Consider the following 9,866-nt stretch of genomic DNA (forward strand, 5'->3'; position numbering starts at 1 on the left):
ACGCGCGTGGAATTCGAACAGTCGGAGAGGCATTTGCGGCCGTGTAAATGAGGCGATGGATGGTTGGTTCTCCGTATAATTGCGCGCGTAGACTATAGCAGTAGGAGCATCCGTATTCATTTACGGCGCTACCAACCGCCGTCGTCGATGTCGCCGGCTCGCCGCCGGGATCCTTCGAATTCCCGATCCCGTTGGCTCCGACAGTGTGTGGTCCGTCTGGCTCTGACCGGCGTCGCCGCGCATGCATGCGTGTCGGTGCGTGCTGGACGACGGCGTTCAGGGGTTCGAATTGCCGGTTTGGCGTTCAGGAGTACGGAGTACAGTACTGTACGTATGTTGTGAAATGGTAGGCATACTCTACACTAGTACTCCGTACATGCAAAGCCAGAACAGAGTGAAGGTGCGAGTCGAGGATTGGATGGGATCAGGGAAGGGAGGGAGTGATGCGGGCGTGGTGGTGGTTGGGGGCGCGCGCTCTCGCTCCAACGGTCAGAGGTAACGCGTGAGCCACCTTAAATTGGTCGTCCGGCCGTCCGGCCTTGTGCCCTCACCGTCCTCCTGGAGTCCCAAGCGATACTGCTTGGCGGGAGTGCTCAGCTCAACCGGATCATGCTGGTCGTTGCATTGTGTAATTGCCATTAAACATGTGATCATTTTTGAACTGCACAACACGTTCCTCTTCAGCTTCAAGGCTTCAACACATGTACCGATACACCCCACAACTCGTTTACAAAGTTCAACTAAACCTCGCCCATCCAAATGTATACTGTTTTCAAAATTTCCAATTCATTTTCTTGTATCTGAATGCTGTAGCTGTTTTCCTGCGGACCAGATCGATGCAAATGTATCAACACAAGTGCAAAAAGAGAGCTGGTTAGAGGAACTGGAACAGAACAAACGAGTTTTCACAGCGTTTCTCCACTACGAAAGGTTCATTGATCTGATCTGTCCAAGCTCTTCGATGACACACACCAGAAAATAAAAGAAACAAAGAAAGAGGAAACCTAATTGCAAAAATGATGGATACAACAACGACCTGCTTCTACAGTATCATATCCTGAGAGGCTGGTGTCCAGACCTGGCCTGGCCAGCTTGTAATCTTCTCCGCTGCCGGGATCTAGTGTTTTCCGCCTCTTGGAAAGGGTTCGGCCCACTGAAGTCTCGCATGGATTTCCTCACCTTCTTCCTCTTTCCGCGGTCATACTCCTCATCCCTAGAAATGAGATGACATGAGTGTCTCAACAAAAAAGTTGTACAATCCAAAAACCAGAAACTCAAAAGTCTTAATCTCAAAACATTTGAACATCAAACAACGACAACCATAACAGGGAAACATAAAATAAACACCCCAAGAAAATATGTGGTCTATCAACATTCGTCTCATCAACTAAAAGCCACTTTGAAAGGCAGAACAATGCTGAGCATATGTTTTAAACCTATACTGAAGTTTTAAACCTATAATACAGGTGGTTGAGATAAAAGCATCCAGAGCCAGTACCATCGATGTTAGCAAAGAGAACTCATGCATCACCATCAAGATGAAATGAATCATAAGACTTATTGGCACCTGGTACTAAATTTATTCAACTTACCATTTATCTAAGATGTAACCAATGCTGGTGGAATTGGAACATTGCAGCTCTGTTGCCGTGTTATTTGCCATGTCATCATCACTCCACCGTGGAACTGGAAATGATAAGATATATTTGTTATTTTGTTCAATAAATTTAGTACATTTCTGTGGGGCTGCACATATGCATGGACTCAGGGAAGTGTTACAAACTAACCTCTTAAACCCCTTGTGAGGAGATTAAAATGCCAGGAGCCTTTCTCATCTCTACCCTCACATTTTCCTGAATCAGGATTTAACATAGATCTAGGGTATAAACTTGCTAGCTCAGCACCAGCAAGTGTTGCATCCTTGCTGCCCTTCTTGTCCATGGTAAGTTCAACAGCACAGGAGTGTCCAAGGTTTTGTTTCTTGCCATACATCTGAACAGAATCTTCAGAGCTTGCACTGTTACGACAGCGTTTCCGTTTATGGGATTTATGCGATATGCCACTAGTAAGAACAGTTTCTGATGTTGATGTCTGTTGATCATTAGCAATACTTTCAGTGTCCGCAGAAGATGTGGATCGCCTTCTGGTTCTCTTGTGTTTCTTTTTCTTAGGCGGTTTCAGGGACGCCAACAACAGTTGTTTGGACCCAAAACACAAGTTGACAACTGGATGTTTCACATGCTTCTTTGACTTGATTTTCATGTTTTTATGCAGACTTCCATGACATGGATCCTTGCCTACCACCTGCACAGAGTTTTTAGAGCACATCACCTGCACACAATCTTCGGAGCTGGCCACATGTGCAGCGTCTTCAGAACAGATTTTCTTTTCAAGGTTAACATGTGCAGTGTCTAGTGAGTTATTCTGCAAGGAAGTTTGCCAAATTTATTTAATAAAATAAGCACATAGAAATATCAATGATAAACTCTCTTTTTTACCATGAATAGAACAGCAGCGAATGCATGACACACCACTTGCTAAATAGGAGGAAACATTGTCTTCAGCAGGTTGACTTACATGTGTGCATGCATTGAATATTGGTCCATAGCATTGCAAGGAAAATATGTAATGGCAGGGCTTGTAACAATTATCTGCTCCTCTCCTTTTACTTTATCATCAAATTTTTTTCACAGAAAGCTCCTTCACAACTAGTCCTTTAGCTTCATCATTACTAGTTGAATCTTTGTTGCCGGATATTGTTCCACTAGAAACAGCAGTAACCTTACCATGTTTGCAAGAGCTAGAGTCAATATAAAGTAATGAAAACCCAAAAAGTATGGAAAGGATCAAGAAGCAACAACGGAAACATCACAGGGTTACCTTAGTTGGGATGGCTTGTGCAATTGTTGTTGCATCACTATTAGGAGTGGGTTTGCAAAATGCATATGTTCGAGGTTCATTAGCCTGCTCGTTTGCCCCCAATAATCCATCAACACCATTGCATAACTGCAAAGCAGAATTAAGGATGTCTTTGCCTGAATTAACGAGTGCACTATCAGATTCTAGTGGCACGTCCTGCAATGGCTTCTCATATGCATTCTAATCAGAGCTTGCATCATAGGGAATACAAGCATCAGGCTGTCCTATAGGTGTTGTCTCCATTTGATTAGCTGGTGTTATTTGCTCTGGTTTGGAGTACAATGTAGCAGTACCATCTGGATCTGTGCATATGGCTTTCTGTACTAGCTTGTTGTTTTGGGATGTTAAATCTTTAGTAACCTCAGTGCTTCCATGTTCATTTGAACACAGGTCCTGTGAGATGGTGGTATTAATATGGCTGGGCTGATCATTATCTAGATTCAGCTTCTGTGTCTTCATATCAGGAATACAAACCTCAGGCTGTCCTAGAGAAATTATATCCCTCTGAACACACTGTGTTATTTGCTCTTCTTTAGTGGACAAGGCATCAGCACTATCTGGGAGTGTGCATGGGACTTTCTGTACAGGTGCATTGTTTTGAGACGTTGAAGCTTTAACATCTTCAATGTTGCTATGTTCATTTGAACACTGGTCACGAGAAACTGCACTAATATCACTGGGCTGGCCCTTGTCTGGGTTCTGCATCTGCAACTTTGTATCTACTTTAGTAATTAGGGAAAAATCCAATGTTTTCTCCACTAAAGCATTTTGAATTACACCATTCATACATGCAATCTTCTCAGAAAACATTTCCTTTTCTGACAAACTGGAAGCACCATTATCTTTATGAATTACGGAGCTCCTCACTCTTTCACGCACATAAAATAGTATGTATGCTTTCTGCTTTAGTACATCTTGCTCACGGACTTGGCAAACCTAGAAGTATCCACAAATAATCAACAAAAGGGGCAAAGAGCATAATTCAAATAAAGCATGCCGCTGATGCACATAAGGTACTGCAATAACTTAAGCACACCAATAATAATCATTGGGAACAACCACGGTACCAAACAGAGCAAAAATCTCGTTTCCCTCTTTTGGCCATACAGACACCCCATTCAAAGCCACCCACAACCCAAACCACTTCAAAAAGCAGGCCCTTGTACAAAACAGTGATACAAAACGAGGTCTCTGACATGTGTATGATAAAAACAAGAGGTTACATTAAGCAATGATGCAAAACCATTGGCATAAGCACAGCATGGAACTACTTACTACTATATTGACAATAGAAATTGTACTGAGGCAAGTTCTAGTGAGTAGGGACCACCAAAGTATATAAATTTCGTGAGACGCATTTTGAACCTTTATTTAACTGACAGGACAAGATATTTTTGATGGAGGTATGCAGAAGACGAATAAAGATGATATTTTAGGAAAGAGAAAGAACAAAAATGCATGAGGTGCCACTGGTCAGAATAAAAAACCCACAGCATGGATCAACACCAAGTCAAATAGGTTAAATCTATAGAAGGATCGGAATTGCAACCTGGTTATCATCAAGATTGTGCCACAACCCACTAGACGTCCGGATGAAGCAATGATAATGACCTGACTGTGTATTCCGACCAGCATGAACCAAAACACCATAGAGATTATATTTCAAATCCATACCCTACACAAAAAATGGGTGTGGGCAATACATAAACAAACTAACACAAATACAAAACTATACTATGAAAAGCTACTACACTTCTACTTCCAGAAAAGTAATAACTCACTTCTGAATTGGTGACAAATGGCTTCAAGTTCAAAGTTGTTCGAAAATCAACATTTTTGTCAATCTTTTGAAGAGGGTTGAAAGGACTAAAGCGTTTCAAATGAATTGCCAACACATAAGGAGCCTTATCAATAAGAAACCTTTTCTTTGCCACAACTTTCTCCTTGCACTGCTGGCAGTTGTAGTGCTTTTCCCCACCATCTAATAGCTCCTCCTCGGTAAAATTGTAAAGTGCTTTCATCAATGTGGCGGCATTGCCAATTTCGACACTGAGATCCAGGAAAGGATCAAATTTGTTTGAACAGTTGGAGCACCTTGTACATCTCACCTGCAATGTGTATATAAACATTTGTCAGCATTTATGACGAATATAGCTTCCTTTGATATCACTCGTACAAATGTAATTATGCAATTAACAATACCTGACTTTTTAAGCGGCCGCCAAATATTCTGTGAACTAGACTCTTCTCATAAGCACTTGGTGACTCACTTGCTATACCAGATGGTAAGCAACATTTGTGCATTGACTCAAGCAAGCTAACCATTAACTCATGTGCATCTTCCTGCCTATAGTAACGGAAATTACGAGAAATGCCTGCCTTGCAGTTAAGGATTTCACTATAACCATTAGCTCATTCAGAGATTTTGTTACTTGGATTCAACGCGCGCCTCACTGAATTTGACAACATATTCGTGTGCCTTTCAAAAATTGACACCCAGCGTGTGAATTCTTTCAGTTCAAGCTATTCTCTCTTTTTCACCTTTTCTTCTCCTCATTTTCCAGCCAACATAAAATTCTGAGTCTGCCCCTGCCTTACCCACAAGCCACTCACTCTCGCCCGTCTCTCTCAATGTGGTTCCCGCTCCTCTCGGCCACTGCGGCCATCAAAGCTCCACGACGGCAACTAGGCTCAGAGGCTCTTCCGCAGCCACCGGCGCTGAGTAGACCACCACCAAAGCCCCCTTCCGTTGCAGCCTTCAACTTGACTATGCTCGCGCCTCCGTGTCGCAGGCGCCACTAGAGTTAGGCAAGTGCGCGCGCCACTGGTGCTAGGGATGGGATCATGCTATTTGTACATGACGTTCCAGCTGCCCACATCCGTCGATCGGCCTCCTGGTCATGAACGCTAGCGGCTGTGGCCGCACTTCTGTTCGAGAGACCGGATGCAAAAAGTGATAGAACGAGCAAGGGGGGAAAGAACGCACAGCCAGGAATGGAAAACAAAAAGAAAAAGGATGAAAATTGAGAAAAAGGGAGGAAAACACCCAAACTGAAACAATTCGCGTGTCGGGTGTCAATAATGAGCAAGGGGGAAAGAACACATGGCCAGGAATAGAAAACAAAAATGAAAAGGATGAAAATTGAGAAAAAGGGAGGACAACACCAAACTGAAACAATTCGCATGTCGGGTGTCAATTTTTGGAAGTCATGCAAATTGTGTGTTAAATTCAGTGAGGAGTTCGTAGAGTCCCAAATGACAAAATCGCTCGTCTATTTTTGAATGCATGTAGGTAGATTTTTTATATTTTAGAATTTAAAAGAATAGGAACCGCTGAATTAGGTTATACATGAAAGGATACATTTTAAGTTGTTGACAAATAGCCATGGTGTCAGAATTTTCCCAAATGACCGCAGAGCAAACTGAACATGGTGCTGAAGAGCACACAATGCACAGAATCCAGCAATATGACCTATAAAAAGTTACAGACTGAATTAAAAGTAATCACAGAAACAACATTTGTGTCCTAAAGGAAGTGTAGCACTTGGCAAAAGAAAGGCCTGAGATGGCGAATTCCCTATATACCACTGGTCCACTGGTATATACATCTTTGGTAGATAAGAAGGTAGTATAGAATAGATATTCTATTGATCATCAAGTGATCATCAGGTATCGATAACAACCAAATCATATATGTAGCCCAAAACCTTGTGTAAAAAAGTGGTATACACAACAAAATGTTATCCGAAAATAAAGAGTGAGTCAGCACTCAGCAGGCAACACCATGCATATATGTGGAGTGTCTATTGTCTGGTTGCAAGCGGCAGAAAGCTTACATGAGGACTTGTGCTTGCCATTCTTTAGGTAGGCTACGAATGGCTCTGTGTACGTCAAGCATTGTAGGACCGAGTTGAGGTAGCACGTATTGCCGACGTTGTGCAAGCCAGCCCCCTGCATTGCATACACCAACCAACCTCAGTGAATTCTCACTCGCACAATTCAGTTGGATCAAATGGGCATAGCCCTCAAATAAAAGCTTCCATCCCATGATTCAGTTGAATTGACTGTGCATAGCCCCTCAAATAAATGTTTTTACTCGCATGATTCAGTTGGATCGAATGGGCATAGCCCCTCAAATAAATGTTTTCACTCCCATGATTAAGTTGAACCGAATGAGCATAGCTCCCCAAATAAATATTCTCATTCACATGATTCAGTTGAATTGAATGCGCATAGCCCCTCAAACAAATGTATTCGCTCGCATGATTTAGTTGAATTGAATGGGCGGAGCCCCTCAACTAAATGCTTTCACTCCCATGATTCAGTTGAATGTTTTCTCAGCATTGGTATTTGCATGATTCCATTGAATCGAACGAGCAGAGCGCCTAAAATAAATGTTTTCACTCGCATAATTCAGTTGAATGCTTTCTCAGCTGATACACAGCATTATTCAGTTGAACCGAATGAGCAGAGCCCCTAGAATCAATGTTTTCACTCGCATGATTCAGTTGAATGCTTTCTCAGCTGGTACTCGGTATGGTTTAGTTTAACCGAATGAGCATAGCCCCTCAATAAATTTCAGTTGAATCGCCTCTAATAGAACATGTAAAGAGACCCGAGTTTAAAGCGCAAAAAGGACAAAAAAATGGCGATAGGAAATCCAAAACTGATTCATGCGGTAGGATTGTAGAATAAAATGCAGGAAATCCAGAGCACAAACGACAAATCATCATCCGCAAGGACCAGGCAACGTTGAAGAAATCGCAGCTTCCCGAACAACAAAACGGACAAGTGGACAACTCCGAGAGAGGAATGACGATCCATCACCCAACCAAAAAAAGCCACTAAACTGCAGCAGCAGCTCCACTAAGCGAGCGCAAACCGACCGCGACAGGGAAACCACGAGTCGTGCGCACTCACGATCTTCCGTAGGAAGATTCTCCCGGCGACGACCTCCGGATCGAGCCCACTCCCGCTGCTTTCCCCAATGTGGAGCCTCCCGCCGTGTCGCCCGCTCCGCGCGGCCGCCACTCGCCTCTCATCGTCCGTGAAGAGGCCCCTCGCCAATCGAAACCCCTCCGGCACGGCCACGACAAGGGGCTTGGCGGCGGCGTGGAACTCTATCCTCTGGCGCATCAGCTCCTCAAACTCTATCGCCGCCGCCGCCGCCGCCGCCGACGTCTCGCCCATTCTCTAGGGTTTTGCGTGCGGGCAGCGGCGCTGGACCGGATCGGCGGCCGGGTTGGGAGCAGTTAAGTTTCTCGAATTTTGGCAAATTTCAGGGATTGAATCCACCGGCTAGCCTCGATCGAACTGGGGCTGCGCGGATTGATTGGTGTTGGGGAGGTTGCCCGAAAGGGGTTGGGGCGCGAGAGCGAGAGCGAGCTAGGAAGAGGACGAGGTTGGGGTTTATACTCGGTCTGCGCCTGACAGATGGACGACCCGATTATGCCAGCGAGGGGAATGAGCCAATGCGGAGCATTGGTCATGGGGCCCGCGTATAAGATACGGGGGCGGCGGCCATGTGCTCGTGCGGCAGGTACTGGGTTTTGTGTTGGCGTCTTGGCGAACTTGTAGACCAGACTGTTCGCTTAAAGCTACGTTTGAGCCATCGAATATAGTTTTCCTCTTCTAATATTTTAGCATAATCGAACACCATGCACAGCTTCTTCCAAAATCCTTGCAGGTTCGCATGCGACTGTGAGTACAAAAAAAAACGTTACTTGAATTCATGACTCGAGAACCAAGGGATAAGAGCATTTCAACACTTCCCCAACAGCATCACATGTCCCTTAAATTTATGGTACTAGAGGAGATTAGGCAATGGACAAGATTTGCGCGAGGGGCTTCTTCCTCCTCACGACGCTCCCTCCTTGAGCCTTTCCTCCTCCACCCTCTTCCCCTGCCCTCCGCTAAACCCAGGGAAGCCACCGACGAGCTCTCCCCTCGTTCTAGCCCCCGCCCCCACCACCGTCGGGCGGCGATGAGCTGCCTTGCCGCGCCACACTCAACCCGCCCTGTTTCTCGACCCCGCCCACCCTAATCCGAGAGCAGGGCGCCGGCGAGCTCCACCGCGACGCCTTCACCGTCGGCCCCGCCCAACCTCCTTCTCCCGTGGCTTCGTCCCACCGCCGTCTCTCCCGTGCACCACTGCCGTGTCGCGCCCCGCCTCCCCTGAACCCCCTTCTAGAACCGCCGAGGATAGATCCCTAACCTCGCCGGAGCCCTAACCCTAACGCGGCCGCCGTCTTCTTTCTCTTCGGTGGAGCACGGGCACGTGGGAGAGGGAGAGGTGGAGCACGGGCGCCGTCTGCGGTGTGTGCAACGATCACATGTTTGTGTTTGCATTAGGCAATTAGGCTATATTTTCTCTGTCGATCCTTCTATTTTTTTATGGCTAAAAACATTTATTGTCTTTTTTCTCAAATAAAGCGAGAGTTATACTTTCCTCAAGATAACTGATACTTTTTTTTTAATTTGGCCACCACTGACTTTTAGTCAGGGCTTACATGTTGCCCACAAAAAGACGTGCAATATAGGTTGCAAGCTTCAATGGTGCCACACGGGTTTGATCTATCGCTCCTGATCTTGGTATCGCCTACTATGCGGACTCTTCTCCTGCTCTTGATGCTTCGTGGGAAATGATTTCTGTAGCTAAAAAACGACTTTAAAGATTCTTCAGGATAAACTTTAGTTTTTAGCTCAACATTGCCGCACGGGCCCGATCTACCTTCTCTGGCCTTGTCTCACCGACTGTGCGGTCTATCTCCTACTCTTGATTCTTTGGCAGGAGTGATTTTGTGTAGCTAAAAAGTGATTTTTAAAGCTATTTTTCAGCTTGCTTTCAAAAACCACTTCACCAAATCATTATAGAATCACTTCTGGTAAAAAAAAGTTTGTTAACTCCTTCCGAATGATTTTTATTCTAGAAGATGCTGTGTTAGGTT

At 45.0% G+C, this 9,866-nt stretch overlaps 1 pseudogene; it reads right to left on the reverse strand.

The window, feature by feature from the left end:
- Window positions 1–1,050: 1,050 nt before the first annotated feature.
- On the reverse strand, window positions 1,051–8,109 carry LOC136470783 (ubiquitin carboxyl-terminal hydrolase 23-like; annotated as a pseudogene).
- Window positions 8,110–9,866: the final 1,757 nt, after the last annotated feature.

This window comes from Miscanthus floridulus, chromosome 8 (genome assembly GCF_019320115.1).
Source record: "Miscanthus floridulus cultivar M001 chromosome 8, ASM1932011v1, whole genome shotgun sequence".
Lineage (NCBI taxonomy): Eukaryota > Viridiplantae > Streptophyta > Magnoliopsida > Poales > Poaceae > Miscanthus > Miscanthus floridulus.